The 22,053-nt window shown below is 35.2% G+C and overlaps 1 protein-coding gene across 2 annotated transcripts in view; it reads left to right on the forward strand.

Moving 5' to 3' along the window:
* Positions 1–22,053, forward strand: part of LOC140162827 (extracellular sulfatase Sulf-1-like) — a 251,062-nt gene that overhangs the window by 40,508 nt on the left and 188,501 nt on the right. Inside the window, exon 1 of one of the 2 annotated variants that reach the window (XM_072186131.1) lies at positions 14,938–15,035. The exons of the other annotated variant lie outside the window; for it this stretch is intronic. The gene's annotated coding sequence lies outside the window, so the exon portion shown is untranslated. Of the gene's footprint in view, positions 1–14,937; positions 15,036–22,053 lie in introns of those variants that run through there. 2 annotated transcript variants of the gene reach the window in all.

A 22,053-nucleotide genomic window follows, 5' to 3' on the forward strand; every position in this document is an offset into this window, starting at 1 on the left:
TGCAAAGACGATTGGTGCCATGTAAACATACTTCCGACCGAAGATGACGTGGTGAATTAAACAGGTAGGTGTTGTTTTATAAGATAACAGCAGTACTACCGTATATAGGTTACCATTTGCACAATGAATTTGTTTAGATTAGATCAAGTGAAAAATGTAGAAATGTATTAATCAATGTGTAGTTACAAATTAATTGTTTCAAAGTGAAGTTTATGCAAGGCATTTTAGTCCCATCTCTTTTGTTTGAATTTGCAATAAATGCTCATTATGGTTCAGTTAGCCTGAGATTCTCTGCCTGACTTGCAAACGTGACATTAAAATACTTTTAGGCCCTTCGCACTTGATTATTAGTTTTCTGTGAAAGATTTTGAAAAAGAGATGAGGTGACTTTTAATTATTAATAATTAATTATCTTTTATTTTCTTTATTTAGTTTGAACAATTACAAGCAACTATTGACTCATTTTGACTAGAGCGGGCATTTAATTATTTCACAACAATATTTGATTTTATAGATAAGTGAAGGTGGAGTTGCACTCTTTGTTCATTTATCATTATTGTTGATCAGAAAATGGCAAGTAGAAGTAGTTGAAAGTTATTTTAAAGGAGAAAATTAGAAAATAAAATAAAATAATTAATTATTTTGAGATTTTCAATTTTGGACGCGGGCGGTAAAGAGGAAACTAATAATCAAGTGCGAAGGGCCTTATATACGGCCAGAGCGCAAACAAATCATAAGTCATTCTATATGATTTCTGCGAATGAATGGACAGTGGTCACCAAAATTATCCATCTACATTTAAAAACAGCAAAAATGTGACACAACATCCAATGGGGGTAAAAACAATTTTACAGTGCACAAAAACCCAACTACAATCATGGAAAAACATGTTGTTGGCACACTTTAACATTGTTTTGGTGAATCTTTGACCCCTGCTTCCTCAATTCAATGTTGGACAAATAAATGCATGTTGTCATCTGGTCCAAAAGACCCTCCAACATTGAAAGATGGGGAGTGGAGAGAATTGGGATACAGCTAGGGCAGTCTACTTCAAACCCATGACAGACCTGTATCCAGTGTTCGAAATAAAGCACTTATCCTCTTGTCCTCTTGTCCAAAACCGAAAAAATAACTTTAAAATTTTATTAAAAAAATTGAGTATAATCCCACCCCCCAATTGTGAAACAATTTCACCTAAAAACACTCAAAATTTCACTCAAAAAGGTGACATACATAGGCCTATATTTTGGGGACAACCAAAATGTTTTGAGGACAAGCAGAATTCATGCTTTAGTTGTCCTCGGTACAAGCTCCATATTTTCCTTATTTCGAACACTCCCTGTATCCCAGACCCGTATCACCCACCTTCATACTATTGGTATCTTGGTATACATTTGAATTGTTTTGAGCCAAGTTGTATGTGCCAACTATTTTCAGCTGATTTCAGCTTGCTCCCCGCCATTTCAATACCGGAGCAATGTGTGTAGGTCTCGAGTCATTACCAATCTGACCATGCTAAACCTCCATTTACATAGCATGGTAAAATGTTGTCATTCCTAACTCAATAAAAATAGCAAAAGTTCTTCATTAATTTATATTTAATTTGAGTCATAGATTGATTCCAGAACATTATAGAGAACCGATTTATTGAATTAGACATTATAATGCAATCACTTCCATCATCATCATCTGTATATATATATATTCTGTGGTTTACTATGAGTAACATGTGATAACAGGTATCGGAGAAATGTAAGTCAGGATGGAATAGCATGGAATACGTAGAAAGGATTTACTCTCAATATGTGTAACAAATTATTCATGGTTTAATAATTTCACTAAGTTGCATGCTTTGTTAAAAGTACAATCCTGGAATCAGTGGTAGCGCTACCTTGCACCATGGGGTCATAGGCACATTCTTTTAGCTTTTGACAAGGCGGCGAAAAGCATGATCGAGCCGGCAACTTGTGAAACCGCCCGGCCGTATGGCATTTTCCATATACTCGGTTAGTTTTGTGGGGTTCATTATCGAACCCCAACGGTTTTAGCTTGTATTTATATCATTTATTAACATAGGCCTATTTGTTTGTGATATTTCAAGTGTTTTAAAATGTCAAAATAATCCCATTCAATTACACGGTTGACAATGAAAATTTACTGAATTTAGAGAATGCACGATGACCACCTGCTTTTGACACACAATATTACCATTGGGTTGCTAAAGGTGCTAAAGGAAGAGTCGTCTGAACCACTTATTTCTATTGTTTTAGATGCACAGTTTCTCAAAATTCAAAAATTTTGATCCCTTGTTTGAAAACCTTGCTTGATTCTCCTGCTTGGAATCGACACATTTAAAGAGACATTCAGAGATCCGTCAATCCCAAACAACACTATTCTCCACATGTTTTTTTTTCCCAGTTAGTAACTACCCCTACAATGAAGAAGCTTAGCTAGACACTGTGTGTTCATGTCAAGAGAGACTCATCTTAATTTATGCCCAGGCATAAGAAACTCTGTGAAAATCGAATAAAGGATCCGATCTCAAAAAAGATGAACATAGCCTTTCAGTTTCCTTCATATTTCTCTTTGATTTGAGACCCCCAATAAAAGGGGGTCTTTGTGAAATACCTAACCTTCTACAAAAGTAAGGGCTCTTTGGGTAGGAGTACCCCTTCCAACAAGATAAAAGACACAAAATGGTGATGGGCAGGACATGTATCAGGTGGACAAGACTCGCAGAATGGCAGCCAAGGACTGGAAAGATGAGAAGAGATGACATACCTTCAAATGATGCCCACACCTTGGGCATCAGTCATTGCAAAGGACAGAAGTATAGATCTATGGAAAATGCTGGAGGAAAGCATCACACAGCAGTGGGTGAAACAGCCTGATAAAAATATGAATACTTTTGAAATTGGAGGAAAATTTTCAGCACGTATGTCTAGATGCTAGTGAACAAGATGAAAGAAATATACAATTCATGAAGCTCAATATAGGTGAACAACAGATTTGAAATTGAAATTGAAATTATTGATGCTTGAAATTTTACTCCCTGCGAATATTGATGCAGGGAGGAATAGACAGCCTACTAATAAATTGGAACTAGTTGACAGACTGGGAAAGATGAGAAGAAGAAAATAGGCTGAATCATTCTGTGATGGTATGTGATGGTATCGAACAAGGAGGTGTGTTTGATTGATTTTGAATTACACAGTTATAAAATTAAATCTTTTTCGGATATCATTTAGATGATAGTTAGAATTTATCTATAAACATGCAATATCTATGTTTTCATTTATGGTATAAAGTTTAAACCAAATTTTCAACACTCGCATGATTGTTCTGTAATTGTTCAACATTTTTAAAGACTGAAGTTTTTGTTTACATTTATGTTGTGATTTTTTACAACTAGTCTTCAACACTCACTATTTTGTTCTGTAATAATTTGGGAGAAACATTTCTAGTTGAAATTTGACTAGTTTGATGTAGGAGTGTTATATACAGGCCCGTACGCAGGATTTCATTTGGGGGGGGGGGCGGTGCTGATTTTTAAAAAGTGGACCTTTTTTCAAGGGAGGGGGCAATTTTGTGAAAAATGGACAAAATGTGGACCTTTTTTGTCCCAAAAAGCGTAAAAACCCTGATTGTTTGGCTCGCTACGCTTGCAAATTCTGAAATTGTGGGACTTTTTGCATACTTTTCCAAATTTGGGGGGGGGGGGGTGCGTAACCGTGCGTTGCACCCCCGCACCTCCCCCCCCCACCTGCGTATGGGCCTGGTTATATACACAGCTTGATTTATACATGCAGGAGTATTAGCATCCTACAATAAAATCTTACTTAAGAGTTGGCAATCTATTTAAGACCATGTTTTCTGTAAAGTTAGGTTTCAAAATTTAAGTGATATCCAAATCAGAATCTATGGGATGTGAGACATGAGATAAATAAATTTAAAAATGCTCATCACAAATTGTTGTGACAGTGTATCATTTGAAGAGGGAAAATAGTTTTAATTTCCATACAACATATAATCACTTCTCTTGTTAGGGATGAGATCACACCACTAAATCGGGTCCAACCCTATCTGACTGAAGAAATAAGAACCACTGTTTAATTCGCTGACCATACCAGGTACATTAAAATGGGAAAATAAGTTTGAAATGATGGCTGATATGACAATTTTTTGGTGATAGTTGTGCTCTGTGGATGTTTTTCTAATCATCTGAGCATAAAAAGATGAAAAATACTACAATTCTGAAATTTTATGAAGGTTTTTTGGTTCCATGGACCAACTGATGTCACAACATAGAGGCGCTGAGCTGTAGAGTTTGGTATGGTTTACCTCATGTTTGATGCACCACTGCGAAAAATCGAGCCTCTCAACTACCAAAAAAATGCTGATTCTAGGGTAGAATATATAATAAACTTGTGGAAAAATGGTGTTTTGAATGAACGATGATGTTATAACCATGAGAAAATAACGATTTCTTGGATACCCTTTTAAAACACATAAAAGAATAGGAACTTGATTTAGTGGTGTGATCCCGGATCAATTGACTTATCACTCTTATGTAACAGTATATGTTTTATCATGATGAGTTTTGATTAATTTTAAATATAAAATGTAGTTAGATCAGGAAAGCAGTGATAAGCGAACAAAAATAGACACACATAAATGTGAAGCTAAATTGCCATTTAATTTGATTTTGAATTGGCAAAGCATGTATTCAAAGTCTTTTGTACATGTATGTTATATGTAGTAATCAAATTTCGATACATTTCTTTTCAACATAATGTAGCCTTCAATAGTCAAGCAAATTATATCTTTATATAGAAAAATCAAAATAGATGTTGCTTGAAAAATTACGCATTTCTTTTCATCTCCCAAATGCAGCTCCTGAAATTTATTTAAATTGCAATTTTTCCTCTGTGGTATTACATATTTTAATATGTGTATATCCATCCGGGATATCCATATCAAAACGATGCACTTGTCGGCTCGGCTGCTACATGTGTCTCCTTTTACATAATAGCTAGGAATAAGTACCAGACTCATCTCAAGTGGAGGTCACTTCAAATCATACCCCAAGTCACATGGTTTAAAAATACAGAGAACATTCCTTTTAACCATGTGACTTGGGGATGATTTGAAGTGACCTCCACTTGAGATGAGTCTGGTATTTATTCCTAACTATTATGTGAAATGAGACACATGTAGCAGCTGACAAGTGCATCGTTTTGATATGGATGTACACATATGTAAAACCATAAATTGATCAGGAAATGTGTTTTTAAAACATTTAATATGAACTTTATATAATGCAAAATTCAAGTTTATTTGGTATACAGGGAAAGAAGAACCACACATTGCACACTAGCACAGTTACACATGAAATTACAATGGAATAATAACGATTAAGCATCATTAATTTGATCTTGTACAGGGTGTCCCCAAAAAAAGAGGCCCCTCATTGCACCCTCTTTTTTTCCTATTTCAGAAAAGTTGATCAAGTACATGTTAGTATGTAAAGAAGCCTTTACCCGTTAGCTTTAATAAACCGAAACAATTATTTCAATCGGCTCATAACTTTTGAAAATGTATCCGTTTTTTTCACTCTGTCCACGGAGGAGGTTTGGCTACTTCAAAGATTGAAAAGTGCATATACCATGCATGAATATAAAACATTCCTGGATGATAACTTTATAAAATAACAACTTTATTTTGGGGAATGGGCTTTATAGGTGGGCTTATGGGTTATGGATTTTGTTAAGTGTCATTAATTTGGGCAAAATTGATGTGGGATGGGACTTCTTTAGCTATACTTGCAATTACTTATGTTTTTCTCAGCTATTTTATGCCTTTTTGTTTTATTATGTTTCTTTTTTACTTTTTTGTTTCTTGCTTTCTTTTTATTGACCACATAAGTCATTTCTCTTCTATATAAATAAAAGGAAGTCGCTAAATCTTGTGCACGAATAGACTCAGAGATGATTTCACTTTCAGCTCTGATTTATTCGTACATTGATCGGGTACATATTGCCATTAAACCATCTGAGGTTCATTTTTGCAAAATTGATGGTAACTAAGAGAATAACATAAAAACTGTCGTGTTGCTATGCAAAATCGCATGCAGTGGCATTGTGGGTAATAAGGACAGTGTGAACCGCGTAATAATATTTCCATTAAAAAACCATACGCAAAGCAACATTGCCCTGTTTTCTGCCAACTGCGAGGTGGCCAAGAAATGATTCAGGCTATCTAGATGCACAACATCGCGTACTTTAAGAATGATCTTACGAGCTTTTAAGCCCCTCATGAGCTCGCACCCCATTTTCCGCCACTGCACCGAAGTTGGCAGCCAAGAGATTAAGGCTACGTCGCGTGAATTTTATTATTTATTCTAGGCCTATAATCAATCGTCGTTTAGTTTTACAGCCACATTCATACGGAGATTGACGAATATCACGGGGAACGCATTGCACTTTATTTGGTTGAAAGCGGTCAAGACCAAAATTGGCCTCAAAATCAGTGAAAATATGGTTAAAACCGGGTTTTCCGGGATTTTTGTTGTCAAAACTCAGTGGTAGCGCGTACCGTAACTAACTGGCAGCAGGGGTTGGCGTTATACGTCGGCGTACTGAGCAATGTGACGCGCACGTACGGGGTGCATAATATGCACAGACCAAGTTTCCGTGCCAGAGAAATAGAAAAGAAAAGAAAGGAAGAGGTAACTAACTAACTAACTAACTAACTAACTAACTAACTAACTTCAACTAACTAACTAACTAACTAACTAACTAACTAACTAACTAACTAACTTCTTCAACTAACTAACTAACCTAACTTCAACTAACTAACCAACTAACTAACTAACTAACTAACTTCTAACTAACTAACTAACTAACTAACTAACTAACTAACTAACTAACTAACTAACTAACCAACTAACTAACTAACTAACTAACTTCAACTAACTAACTAACTTCTAACTAACTAACTAACTAACTAACCAACTTCAACTAACCAACTAACTAACTAACTAACTAACTAACTAACTAACTAACTAACTAACTAACTAACTAACTAACTAACTTCTAACTAACTAACTAACTAACTAACTAACTAACAACCAACTAACTAACTAACTAACTTCACTAACTAACTAACTTCTTTAACTAACTAACTAACTAACTAACTTCTTCTAACCAACTTCTAACTTTAACTAACTAACTAACCAACTTTAACTAACTAACTAACAACTAACTAACTAACTAACTAACTAACTAACTAACTAACTAACTAACTAACTAACTAACTAACTAACTAACTAACTAACTAACTAACTAACTAACTAACTAACTAACTAACTAACTAACTAACTAACTAACTAAAAAAGAAATGGTAGATTTATAAAATAATGCATGGGAGCGGGCTCAATAAATGAATAACATGGAAAGCAAATCACGAGCTAAGCAGCATGGGAACAAAATAGACCTATGCAAAAGAAACTGAAGAGAAAGAAAGGAGCTAAATGAATAGAAAAAAAAAGAAGAAGACAAAAAAGGTAGGCTCTACGGGTAGGCCTATTATACAGTTTATGATTACAGTAACTAAATGAAACGCAGAGCAAACTAAAGAGGGAAAGAAAAGAAACTAATCAGGAAAATTAAGGGAAAAAAAGAAGTTAAAATTAGAAACTAATCTCGAAAAATAAGAAAAATAAATAACAACTGAAGGAAGCGGGAAATCACAAGCTAAGCAGCTGATAAAAATGAAGCTATAAAGGAAGCGATAAGAAAGGATAGATTTAGAAAATAATGGGAATGGGGTTAGGCCTAGATAGATAAATAACATGGAAGCGGAAAATCACAAGCTAAATAGCATTTTGTTTTAATGGAAACAAACTAGGCCCGTGCAGAATAAACTGAAAAGAAAATGGAAATGCAAGAAGGGACAGGTTTAGAAAAATAAAATTTACCTTTCAATGATTCTACCTTTTCAGTAATTCCTCCTGTTTTAGTGATCGCTCCCATTTACTCATCTAGCGGGGACCCGCGCGAAGCGCGGGTATCCCGCTAGTTTTGGAATAAAAGGTAGCTTTAGTTTGTCTTTGTTTTTTTTAAGTGAGTTTACTGTGCTGCTCTGCCCTCTACCTGGTTGCCTCCTTGACGAATACAGGTTTCAGCCCTAGTCCTCATTGCATCAATTGCGTTGCGTACCAACCTTGTGCGCCGGATACTTGCGAATATAGCAGTAATACGTTTGCAATCTTGAATTTTGCCACAAATGAGGAAATCAGGTCTGGTGATCATGCAGGCCACTCAATGGCATGAGCCATCCCAGCCACTCTGTTTGCTATCCGTGGACAGAGTGAAAAACGGGTACTTGCCTTTAAAAGGGCATATCTTCAAAAGTTGTGAGCCGATTGAAATAATTGTTTTGGTTTATTAAAGCTAACAATTAAAGATTTCTTTACATACTAGATGATTTTCAGAAATAGACGAAAAAGAGGGCGCAATGAGGGGCCTCTTTTTTGTGGACACCCTGTATAGTGTACTCTAGTGTATAATGGTCGAACATTTGTCAGTGGCGTAGCCATCAGAGGATGGGCAAAGGGTGGGGGTGGGCAAGGCAACTGTCAAGGGGGAAAACTTTGACAAAAATGGGCTAAAAAGTACAATAAAGGCCTAAAATCTTAAATGAACAGGGGGTAATTAGACTTCTCACAGGGGGAAGCACCACCCTTGGCTACACCACTGACACTTCTCTGTTCCAGTGTACAATGCACAAGCCTCTTCCCTTTATTTGGTACTGTAGGTGACTTGGCCTATGATTACAATTTAACCCTAATCTATGTACTGCAATAGGCCCAAATGATTGAAGTTATCTTCAGATTTTTATTGCCCACCAAATCGGGATGTTTCCCCACCCAATGAGGATATTTCCCCCCTTTCCCCTTGGAGAAAGTCTACAGACTTAATTCCCCCCTTCTGTTGAATCCTGGCAGCTGCCCTGTAATTGTGGAAATAGTATAATTCTACTTATCTTCCGGGTCTTCTCAAAAATAATAAAAGAAATAATTTAATATGAAAGAAAACATTAGTGCAAATTGATTTATAATTATTATAATTCCTGTTATGTAGGCACACACCATATTTAGTTGATACAGGAAATTCAGATGTCATCATACAAACCAGGCCTATGGGCTATGTAGGAAGTGTAAAAGAAAACATAAGCTAAGGATGTATTGCTTCATTGCTACGAGGGTGTTAAAATGCATTATTCAATTATTCTGCACTTGGATGAGTTTGCTCACACAATAAAACGGAAGACAGGTATGATTGTAAGCACAGACAGAAGTAAAGAATTATTATATTTGACTCATAGTCTAATATTAGATACATGAACTTGGTATATTCAGACAGACAGGTGTTGGGTGTTGAAAGATGCATGAGATGGGTCTGGTGTTGAAATGGAATTCTAAGTAGGCCCATGTCCCATGGAATGTGTTCGGATGTGTTAGTATAGGCCTACATAATTATAGATATGTGACCTATTTTCTTAAGAGGGTACTAAACCCCTGTAGTAAATTTGTGACTATTTTTAAAAAAAAAAAAAAAAATAATAACACACTGGTAACAAAAGTTATGTAGATTATTGGGGCAAGGATCCCAATTACTACACTGCAATTTCAGTGACTAAAGACAAGTGGTTCAGTATATATGATCGGAAATGAGGTACAACCTAGCGGTACCTAATTTCTTATCATAAATAACAAACCGCTTGACTTGGGTTACTGAAATTCCAGTGTAGTAATTGGATTCCTTGCCCTATAATATACATAACTTTTGTTACCACTGTGTTATTAGTTTTGAGAAAATGCAAAAATAGACACAAATTATCGAGGGGTAGGTGTAGTAATACCCCCTTAAACTAACTTAAATTGGTGGTTATATATATTTCAATATTTCTGATGAAATCATTTTGTTGACCACTTTACATTTATACAAAGTAACAATTTGATGTCTTCAATGGAAAACACAAGTTTATACCAGGACTCAAGTTTGCTATCTTCAGTAGATAACAAATATGCAAAGTGTACACTAGTGTCTGAATTTATTATGTACGTTTTACCACAATGTGTTCTGGCTACTATATTTCAGTGTGCATAGGTAGTGAACACATTTTCTTTGGTGTATAAATATATCTCAATATTTCATATTAAAGTATTTTTATTATTTTTGCCATTTTTAGTACAAAACAGTTACGTTTTGCTGACTTCATTTGGAAAAACAAATTAAAACCACTTCAGGGACTGCCTTTCGAGGTGAGCAAGAGCGATCGCTCTCTTATAATTGCTCTCCTTAAATCTGATTTAGGAGAGTGATTTTTAGCTCTCCTTAGTTGACAATTCTCTCCTTACATTTTATTGTAAATTCTCTAAACAGCTCTCCTTGAAAGCTCTAGAAGAGCTATTTCATGCTCTCCTGCAAATTCCAGAAGACAGTCCCTGCCACTTACCAGGGCTTTAGCTTGCTATCTTCAGTAGATAACAAAATATGCAAAGTGTGTACACCTGTGTCTGAATTTTCAATATACTAACATGTATAATGTTTTTCAGGATTTGTTCTGGCTGATATATTTCAGTATGCACACTGCATAACACATTTTCTTTGGTAGTTAAGTATCTCAATATTTCATATTATTTATATAGGCCTACATGCCAAAACAGTTTTGCTGTCTTCAATAGAAAAAAAGTTTATACCATTTTGCAGGGCTCGCTATCTTCAGTAGATAACAAAATACATATATACAAAATGTCATGTACAACAGTGTCTGAATTTTCAGTATGCATGTTTTACCAGTTCATAACTTAAAAGGGCATTTCGTGATCCACAGCATCATCCCCCCACTTTTCTCAAAAAAAGTTGAGATTTTTATATCACTGGAAAACTCTGGCTACATAATGTGTATGTACAAAATATTTCTTGCAGATTAATTTGTTTAACAAAGATATCGTGAAATTTGAATTTCGTTCTGGTATACCAGAACGAAATTACAACACATTGTCTATGGAGCAGTGTAATACACATAATCGTGCATAACTCGCAAAAGCAAAATCGGAATCAACTGAAATTTTGGGAATGGGCTTTTTTCGTGGATATGTACTGAAACATGTCATAAAAAGAGGATGCTAGGATCACGAAATCCTCCTTTAACATAAATTTATACAAAGTAACAATTTGATGTCTTCAATAGAAAACACAAGTTTATACCATGACTTTAGTTTGCTATCTTCAGTAGATAACAAAATATGCAAAGTGTACACTGGGAGTGTCTGAATTTCAGTATTTTATATGTTTTACCAGAATGTGTTTTGGCTGTGATATATCAGTGTGCATAGGTAGTGAACACATTTTCTTTGGTGTATATATCTCAGTATTTCATAATAAAGTATTTTTTATTATTTTTGCCATTTTTAGTACATAACATTTACGTTTTGCTGACTTCATTTGGAAAAACAAATTTATACCACTTACCAGGGCTTTAGCTTGCTATCTTCAGTAGATAACAAAATATGCAAAGTGTGTACACCTGTGTCTGAATTTTCAATATACTAACATGTATAATGTTTTTCAGGATTTGTTCTGGCTGATATATTTCAGTATGCACACTGCATAACACATTTTCTTTGGTAGTTAAGTATCTCAATATTTCATATTAAATATGTACATGCCAAAACAGTTTTGCTGTCTTCAGTAGGGCTCGCTATCTTCAGTAGATATTAACAAAATACATATACAAAATGTCATGTACAACAGTGTCTGAATTTTCAGTATGCATGTTTTACCAGTTCATAACTTAACTGGCTTCAACAAACAATCAATTGTTAATTATGATAAAATAGTAATTTGTGCCTGTAGTGATATTGGCCAATATAAATTTAGTGTTAATTCTGATTAATTAGTTGAGAGTTCATTCAGCATCAAAGCGATCCAATAATAAAACAAATGTGTTTCTGGTGCCTTAGTGATCAGTAACTTTCTGTAAAAGCACAATGATGTTATGTAATATTGGTTTGTATAAATATCCATAGCTTTTTATTTATTTATTTTATTATAATTCTTTGCTTGCCTTGCCCAATAATAGAGAAGATATACATGGATTGTAAGCAAAGACAGAATAATATTTGTATTTGGTGCATTCAGACAGACAGGTGTTGTTTGTTGAAAGCTGAGTGGTGGGTTGGGTCATGTTTTTTTATTTTTTTATTTTTATTTTTTATTTAAAGGTTAGTCTTTCCAGACTGATTTTTACTCCAAATAAGTTGTCTCTCATATCACAAAGACACTAGGATCCACAACATGCTCATCTATCAGGGCACATTTCTTTAACCCCAATACAGTTGCACATTCATTGAATGACCTTTGAAAATTTGGGTACACAAACTCATACTCCGAAACTTGAGGTCAAATTTTGCTCTATGAATGTTTAATTGAGGGTATTGAACTATGGCATTGGGATGAGGCTATTGTGGTTCTTAGTGAGAGTGGCTTTTCACTCTCTTTTATTCAGAGAGAGATATTGAAAGAAAGAAAATTGAATAATGCAGAGCAAGGAAAAGGATCAGTAGTGATCTACTTGTAATTGTTGATTACTGTAACTAATGAATGGGAATACAATTGATTAAGGATTATTACATTAATATGATATTTATTGGCCATTGATTATTGGATTTATATCAAAGACAAGATAATACAAGTCTCTTTGATGCCAGTGTTTGCATTGATTGACATTAACTGATATTATAAGCTGTTTTTATAGTGAGACTATTTTTCATTTTTATCTACCATAATATAGGGTCCACAACTTATAAGTTCCCCCCTAAATACTTTTTAAAATAAATCAACAAATACTTGATGAAATGCAAATCTGTAAAAAGATATGGGTAGTCTTATTTGTTTTACATATGTCACAATGGTTCATTATGTAAAAAAAGAAACCGTTTTAAACAGTGTTAAAAGTTGCATCTGAGTCCATAGGACTCAATTCTCAAACAATACAGTAGGCCAGGGGTATTCATGTGTTTGTAAAAGAAAACTTTATCTTTGGTATTCTTCTTCTTCTTTTTCAAAAGCAAAGCAGGTGTTTAATTTTCTTCTTTTTAATGATAAATGGCTGAGATGGAAAACACTGCAAGAGCTAACCCGAGCAATCCAACATATATGGAACAACATGGACCAGCAACGGGTCTGGAATTTAATAAACAGCATGCGGCAATGTTGCAATGCACTTGTCAACAGTACAGGAGGACACATCCCCTACTAAACATCTCCACTTTAAGTGTTATTTCCATTACAAACACATGGACAGGCCTAACATACTGTATGTTTGACAATTGACTCCTATGGACTCAGGTGCAACTTTTAAAACGCCCTCTTTTTTTACATAATGAACCATTGTGGCCAAACGCAATCATGTGTAACACTACAAATTGGCCCAGATTTGTAAAACAATAAGGTTACTCATAACTTTTTACAATTTTATATTTCGTTAAATAATTTTCGATTTATTTCAAAAAGCATTAGGGGGAACTTATAAGTTGTGCACCCTATAGCATATCAATGTTTCCTCTGGACATGTTACATCTGACTGGAGTATCTTACTTTTGAAGCATTAATCATTACTAAGTAAAACATAGTAGCTGGGGTTGCCAACATTTCAAAATGGCCATAAAATTAATTAAATCACTAAAGTTACCTTGTTTTTCTCTAAAACCATTAGTTTGTGTTATTGGAGAGCGAGTTGGCGCAGCGGTAGTTCCCTCGCCTTGCACCACTGAGGTCCCAGGTTCAAGCCCCGGCCGTGTCCAAGGACTGTATGTGCATTGGTTTATCACGATTCCATGCTCGCTCTGGCAGGTTTTCTCCGGGATCTCCGGTTTCCTCCTGCTTTAAAAAAATCAGTGATTAGTTGTTTGGTTATCAAAACTTCCTTCACCCAATGGAATTTGGGGAGCTGCACAGATAATTGGTGGATGTTACAATCTAAGTGCCGATAGGTCTGCGCAAGGTCCGGCTGCAACTGGCCTAGATGATGCGATCTGATTGTGATGATTCACCATGGCAGCGAAATTACAGCACTTTGAATCTTTCAAGATCTAGCTGGAAAAAGGCGCTATATTTATCTAAAATTTATTTTATTTTATTTATTATTCAAAGATGATCTAACTTTGCAATTGAATCAAATGATGAATTCTTGCAAAATTCTCTTGCAATGTAAAGGAATTCTACTCCCTATTCAGAAAAATACAGCACTAATTTTTTGAATTAAAAAATATTATCAAGTCCTGTTTTGCCAACTGCCTGAAATACAGCTAAATCCTAATCTTTTATTTAGTTCTAACTGGCAATGAAAGTTAAATTTTTAATATTTGGTCAATTTTTTGGAAATAAGGGCCAAAAACATTTAGGGGTGTTTTTCGTATGCTGTGACAATCAAGCCTAAAACACTTGTACAAAGACTTATTTCAAGTTATGCATTCTAACTTTTGGAAAACACATTTTATGATATTTTCCATATACAATTATCAAAAATAACATAAAATATAAAAATTTAAGCCCACTGTGATCAATATTTTGAATGCTTGGACTAATGTGCCAAGTCTTAGAATTGAGTGACTACAATTATACAAGAACGTCAACGTGCAAAAAGTTTTGACCCATTTTCCCTCAAATTGTCCAAATATTAAAATTTGACTTTTATTGCCAGTTAGGATTAGGATTTAGCTATGTTTCATTTGGCAAAACAAGATAATATTTTTTTAATTCCAAAAAATTAGTGCTGTATTTTTCTGGAAAAGGGAGTAGCTCTGCATTTTATAATTGTATATAACATTGTTTTCTGATTTGTATTTTTATAGACAACCTGAATTAAAAAGGCAGACTGTAACTAGATGAATTAAGCAAAACTCATCAAGAATATCTCAAAGTACACAAACTTTGGATGGGAAGCTTGCAAGATGTTATAAGTTGGTAAGTACGCATCATTCACAATCTTTGATGTCAAATTTGGGTCGATCCTTCATGTAATTATTTCGTGTAATCTAATCCTAACTCTACTAACCCTAATCCTAATCCTAATCCTAACCCTAATCCTAACCCTAAACTAACCCTAACCTTAACCCTAACCCTAACCCTAATTTCGTGTAAAATTACATGAAGGAATAACCCAAATTTGTTTTCCAAAATAGCATCACCCTGTGGTTCAGATTCTTAGCCTAGCTTTTTACATGTACCGTATACTTCAAATATATTAGAAAACCAGTTAAATCACAATCCATGCAAAATGTGAACGATATGTATTTTGCGACCACATGATTTGAGGGAGAAAAAACCACCATGCATCCTGCATTGGATTTTAAAATCTGATGCGATTCCTTATTATTTGCTATTTGAATTAGTATAATGAGTTTCCCTATTATATGAATTAGCAGACTGCCCTCTTGTGGTATTCATAGCAGGTATAACTTCCCTGAGTCTCCGCTCTCTCTCTGTACCATGTGTAGAAAATACAAAAGTTGGCCAAAAGGAAGTTCTGATGCATAACCAGTCTCAACTTTCTGAGAATTGGTGTAGCCAAGGAGGGGAAGCTGCCTCCCATTAAATAGTGTAGTCTTGCCCCCCTTTGCTGGCCGCCGCGCCCTACTATTTAAGATTTTTAGGTCTTTTCTGGCCCTTTTTTGTACTTTTTGTAAAATTGCTAATTTAACAAAAAACATATTTATCATTTTTTCGGTCCCAATTTTAGTTGAAAATATTTTTCTGAGGGGCAGTTTCCCCCACTCACTCTTAATAATTAAAACACTACTATTCTGAAACAAAATTATGCAAGCGCTGCAAACATGATTGTTTGATGAAATATATAATTATACTATTTACATGCCTAAATAATTTTTTGATGGACAGTTTTAAATTCAGTCAAAAGTAACATTTTGACAGTAACCATGGTAACGGGAACATGAAAAATAGTCATGGGCCATAACAGTGAATTTGATTTCCTATGACTTACATGGCCAATTACGTTCAAAACTCAACATGAATGTTCAAAACTCAACATGAGATCATGGAAACAAGTGTACAGAAGCAAGAAAAATGGTTTTAATTTAAAAGAAATAATAGGTTGTCATCCCGGGCTTGTCATACTAATATCAGGGAAACTTAAAACAAATTGGAAAAGTGTGTTCAGCATGTTTGTCATGTTGTTCATGTCAGCATGGTCAGCATGTTGTCATAAGGGTTGACATACCTGAAAAAGTTTTGAAATAAAACTTGTGTCTTTATTGTTAGATTTCAATGTCAGGAAGTCAGGATGTTTCATGTACAATCTTGTGATGCGATCAAGCAAAATCGGTCAACATTTCTTTTGTTGCATATATCTCTAAGGTTCGCTATCTCTAAGGTTCGCTACAATGTATCACAAATTGCAATTAAGGTTCGCTATACCTAAAGTTCGCTATCACTAATTTTGGTTAAGGTTCGCTATACCTAAGGTTCGTTATCACTAATTTCAAATTATTTGAAATTAGTGATAACGAACCTTCTAATTTTAAATAAGGCCCACTATCTCTAATTTTCAACAAGGCCTGCTATCTCTAATTTAAAATAAGGCCTACCATCTCTAATTCTAAATAAGGCCCCCTATCTCTAATTTTAAATAAGGTTTGCTATCTCTAATCTAAAATAAGGCCTGCTATCTCTTACTTTAAATTAGAGATGGCGAACCTTATTTTAAATTAAAGATAGTGGGCCTTATTCTAAATTAGAGATAGCGAACCTTATTTAAAATTAGAGATAGCGGGCCTAATTTAAAATTAGAGATAGCGAACCTTAGAGATAGCGAATCTAAGAAATAGCGAACTTAGATACTTATTTCAAATTAGAGATAACGAACCTTAGGGATATCGGGCTTGTTAAAATTAGAAATTGCGGGCTTTATTTAAAATTAGTGATAGCGTACATTAGAAATACCAAACCTTATTCCAAACTTACAAACAAAACCACTGTTGACTCTGACAACATGACAAAACAAATATCGCAACATTTTGCGGTGACATGAACTCTTCGGTTTCGTTAATCACTGTGTCTGAGAGAGTGCAATTAGGGTCAAAAGGGTAATACTGTCTTCTGTGTACCAGTGCCCCATACGGGGCATGTAGGCATTATAGTATTCATATTTCATCTTATAGTTGTTTGAAACTAATCCCATAGCTGTGTGGGGCCACACCCCTGGAAGGACCAGTGGGCCACGCCCAGTGGGAGAATGCACCGGTCCTCTCTTGTTAATCTTAAAGTTAATGATTTATTCTTATGTTTCTCTCTACTGTCTATGGTTAAAGAGTGCACTGACCAATTCTTGTTTTGTCAATTCTGGTTTTTTTTCTTTCTTATAATCTCACAATTTGATCAATCTATCGGCAGTCGGTGGCCCTACTTCCATGCCCTCACGGAGTTAGTACCATGTTAGTACCAAGCACACATAGCGCGAGGCCAGTCCAAGCACAAGGCAGTCTGCGGCCCTCACAGAGTTACTGAGCTACGGGTGAGGAAGAGCTGGACCAAGTGCGAATTGCCTCTCTGGATAATATGTGACATATCAAGGGGAATGATACATGTCGATAATGTTGTTTTTGATATATTGGCAAAAACAGTGGTCAAATTCTTTTGTTTTATAATGTTTTCAGCCATTGATGTATTGCTCATAACTCGGTAACCAGATGTCCGATTTTGATGTGGTTTGCATCAAAAAGTAGCATTCGTAAACTACCAGAAAATGCTTTTTAAAAAAACTTCTAATTCAAAATTGCCGACATGTGACTCATTCCTCTTCAGATCATGTCACATATACTAAAAAGCAACAGAGCCCAAAGTAGTGCTAGGATCAATCATCAAAACATGCTTGGAGAGAACCATGTTTTTGGATGCAGGAACAGGGGCGTAGCTAGATTTCTTGGGGGGGGGGACAAAATAAAAAATTCTTCCCGGTTTTGGTGGGGGGGGGGGCCCAAAGACAAAAAAAAATTCCTGGTTGCATCATTTATACCCAGTATTATTAAAAAATGGGTGTCAGCATCTGTATGATGTCGGTGTCAGATGCAAGGTAAGCTTTCACAAACCAGACCCCTGGTCAAAGAACTCTGCAGAAGAACATGTCAAAGCACTATAGATAGTATCTGTGATCAAAGTCACATAGCAAGCAGCGAGACTGTGATACAAAGGTGTTTAGTTTCCACATATGCCTGCTGAGTTTCCTTCCTCAGGTAATACCCACAATGCTTCAGGTTGCCATTAGCAGGCTTCAAACGGAGATGCTTACCTTTGTTGTCTGCTCTGTACTACTCGAAGCTTTTGGCAAACTCCTGATATCGTGGTATGTATAAATAATTTATACATACCACAATATGAGGCTTTATTATGTCATCACCTTGCTTAGGGATGCCCCATTTGATTCTCAGGGGGGCATGGAAGTTTGGGTCAGGTGGAATTTTTTTTTTGGTGCCGAAGGTGGCGTGTTTTTTTGTTGTTGCTGTCTTTGGCAGCAATTTTTTCTTTACGCCAAATTTTTTTTTTTCAATATACCTTCATACAGAGTTGGGTGGGGGATATTTTTTAATTACTTATACTATTGAGCAATTTTATTTTTTTTGTTACTGGGCAAAGCTTTTTTTTTCTTCAAAAAACTCCCATGGCACCTCTGGAAATCTAATTGAGGAGATTTAATATATGCACCAAAATTTGATGCTCTTTCTGGCAAAGGCGTAAGCATACCAGAAATGGGTAACAAGCATTGACAAGTGTGGCAAACTATTTGCAAGTGTCCAAAATGGAGTGAAATCTGGACTTTCTCCAATCTCCATAGAAAATGTATAACCTGTCAGATTTTTTTGGGGGGAGGGGGGGAGGGATGTTTGTTTCTTTCCATCAGGTCCCATCAGGACTTTAAAAGTGTATCTCTGCACAGAGACAGTGGTAATTGTGACCGTACAGCACGAATGAGCCGTAAATTCCCTAAATTGTATTCTGAGTTGCAGTGTAAAATGTGTACGAAGGTCGTATTCATTGGTAACTTAACCTGGCGTGACATCTATCTCATTTTGATAGTCAAACACCAATCAAAAATCCTATTGTTGAAGTGGATAATAAGCTTCTACCTTAGATGGCTATAGAAATTTTAATAGCTCTGGTCTTTGTTTGCTTTGGCTAAATCCTCTTGAAGTGGTGGGTTACCAGGCATTGTATTTTGTATAGGTATGTATAACCAAAAATTAACAATGAGAGAACTTTCTTAAACCTCGTTGACTTGGGGATGATTTGAAATGACCGCCAATCAGGTTTCCCATTTGTGTGCGTCATTGCGTCCAGACGCGTATTTTACAAATTTGGACGCAAGTTCACATGGCTAATCAAGTATTTTGCGTCCATGTCACATGCATGTGGACGCAGACAAAACTTCGAAATTTTATCATTAATTGATAATAAAAATAAGAAATTTGTATTCTTTTATATTTTTAAGATAATAAAAGCCCCAAAATTTTGACCCACCTGCTAAGAATTGAAGTAAATTCTGCAATATTTGTAAATGCAACGTCAGGAAATCGTGCACTTTTTGCATGTTTTCCTAACGATCGTTGTTTGATGGCTTGGGGAAGTCCCGATTGATTTGTTTACAAGCTGAACACATGCCGCTAACGTGCGGTTAATGTTTATTTAATTATTTATCACAACCTGACAATATTCAATTTTTAATATTTTAAGTTTATTTTCTCATAAATAATCTAGGTTTCCTTTATTAGTATGAATAAAAGCAATTTTAAAGACAAAATTCAAATGATAACCCTTATTCGTATTATTTGTGGCAGCGCACTAGTTTTAGCTTTGTAGCATCAACAACACGTTAATTTAAAAAAAAGAAATCACGGAAGTAAAATTACGAATGAAAATTTGTTCCAGATTGACAGACTTTGCTCATGTTTTTGCACCTGTTTTTGACCACCTTTCGAACCAAAACTGACACAGAAATGAGAAAAATTACCATAGCGAATGGAGATGGAATGTCACGGCGAAAATGCACTTTTTTTTTTTTTTTTAACAATCAACATTTGATGAGGTGTAGACCCGGGGTATGTGTGTATCGTCATAATCGTGAATTTCAGATGGACGCACAAAAATCTGTCTGGACGCAAGTTTTTGCAACCTCGTCAGCAAACTTGCGTCATTACGGACGCACATTTTCAAAACCTTAACGGGAACCCTGCCGCCAATTATGACTGTTTGATATTTATTGCCAGCAATATGGAAGAAGTGACACATGAAACAAAAAAAGCTATAATTTTGTTGAAGGAGCAAAGTTTAACAAACCATAACCCCGCTTCTGGATATCGTTTGAAGTACCATATACCATTTTAAAGCTTATGATGTATATTTTCTAAACACGAAATAAAGCAAAATTGACCGGGGAGGAATTTACAGCTCATTCGCCGTGAACGGTCACAATTGGAAACAGTGATACTTTAGTCCTTCAAGAAGACTCTTGGCTGAGGAATAAGGATGAAGTTAAACTCTTGGATGAAGTTAAAACCTAAATAGCCAACTGAGCCCCCACCCCTGCCAAGGTCCTTCTTGAAGGACTACAAAAATTGGGTACTAGTAGGTTCTTATCATTACACTCCAGTCCACACTCCTTGATGATGAAAAGTTTTGACATTGAACTCTGCACATATGCAGCATTTGCACCACAGCATGTCCGATGTCAGTGTTGAAGAAAGAAGGAAATGAGGCTTAGAAACATGCCAAGTGTGTTGAGCAAACTTGTCAGGTAGTTTTGGGTGGGTAATGCCGTATAATGTGGTGTGGATCGACAGATAAGACGGAAAAGTTGGCGAGATTTTCTTGTTGGAAAGGTTGCCCGGTGGGTTCAGTTTGTATTTAAAGGTAGGACATGGGTATAATCAGAAATAATGGCACCAAAGTGTGACAAAAGTGTCAAAATTATAAACAGTGTTCAGAGATGTAATTGTTGTCCTACTGTAAGCAAAACATATATCTAAATTCAAGAAAAAATTAAAAAATTACTACAGTAATATTACTAAATATATTTTTTCAACTGGTTTATTGGCAAAAGTAGTCCAAAATCTTCAGAAACATAACACAAAAGACCCATGTCATTCCTTGTTATATTTTGACAAAATTATGCAAATATGTAATTCTTTGAGTTTTAATTAATTACTTAGACACTAAACTAAAAAGTAATGTAGAATTTTTCACAAGGAAAAAAAGTTAAAGGAAAAAAAAAAATTTTCATTTAAACACCCTAAAAATTCGTGGAAATCAGGAACAAAAGTTTTTATTTGTCAAAAGAAACATCTTGAATTATTTTCTATTTAAGTTTATATCATGCAATATGATGTGCAAAAACTGTGTTGAAGTTTTTAGCATCACATTGTACTTCAAACTGATGTAAGGATCTAAGTAGTGCTATTGTGTAACACTCCTGACACTGTATAGTACCTGTATGGCCTGAAATATTTATAAACTACATTTTCTAAAACAGTCTTTGTAATTTTTTGTTGACAACATCTATTGCCCTCTCAAAAAAGGCACAGAATTTAGGTGATTTACGTTCATTTTTGTTTTTCAAGCCCAGCTTGCATGTTTTTGTAACACTCCTGACACTTTGCTACAGTAACTGTATAGCCTCAAATATATAAATTTGCAAATCACATTTTCTAAAGTAGTTTTTGTAATTTTTTGGTGACACTATCTATGGCTAGCTCAAAAAGGGGCAAAAAATTGAATTACATTAGTTCAATTTTATTGTTGAGCCTACATTACTTACAATTGATTGTCAGGAGTGTAACATTTTGGTCGAGCTATGAAAACCATGTTTTTATGTACATATTTGTTGAATATGAAGGTCTTTACATCATGATTGCAGCAGTTTGGCTTCAGGAATATATTTTCAGGGCTAAAAGAACACCAACAGACTGGTAATTTC

The sequence above is a fragment of the Amphiura filiformis genome, chromosome 10 (genome assembly GCF_039555335.1).
Source record: "Amphiura filiformis chromosome 10, Afil_fr2py, whole genome shotgun sequence".
Lineage (NCBI taxonomy): Eukaryota > Metazoa > Echinodermata > Ophiuroidea > Amphilepidida > Amphiuridae > Amphiura > Amphiura filiformis.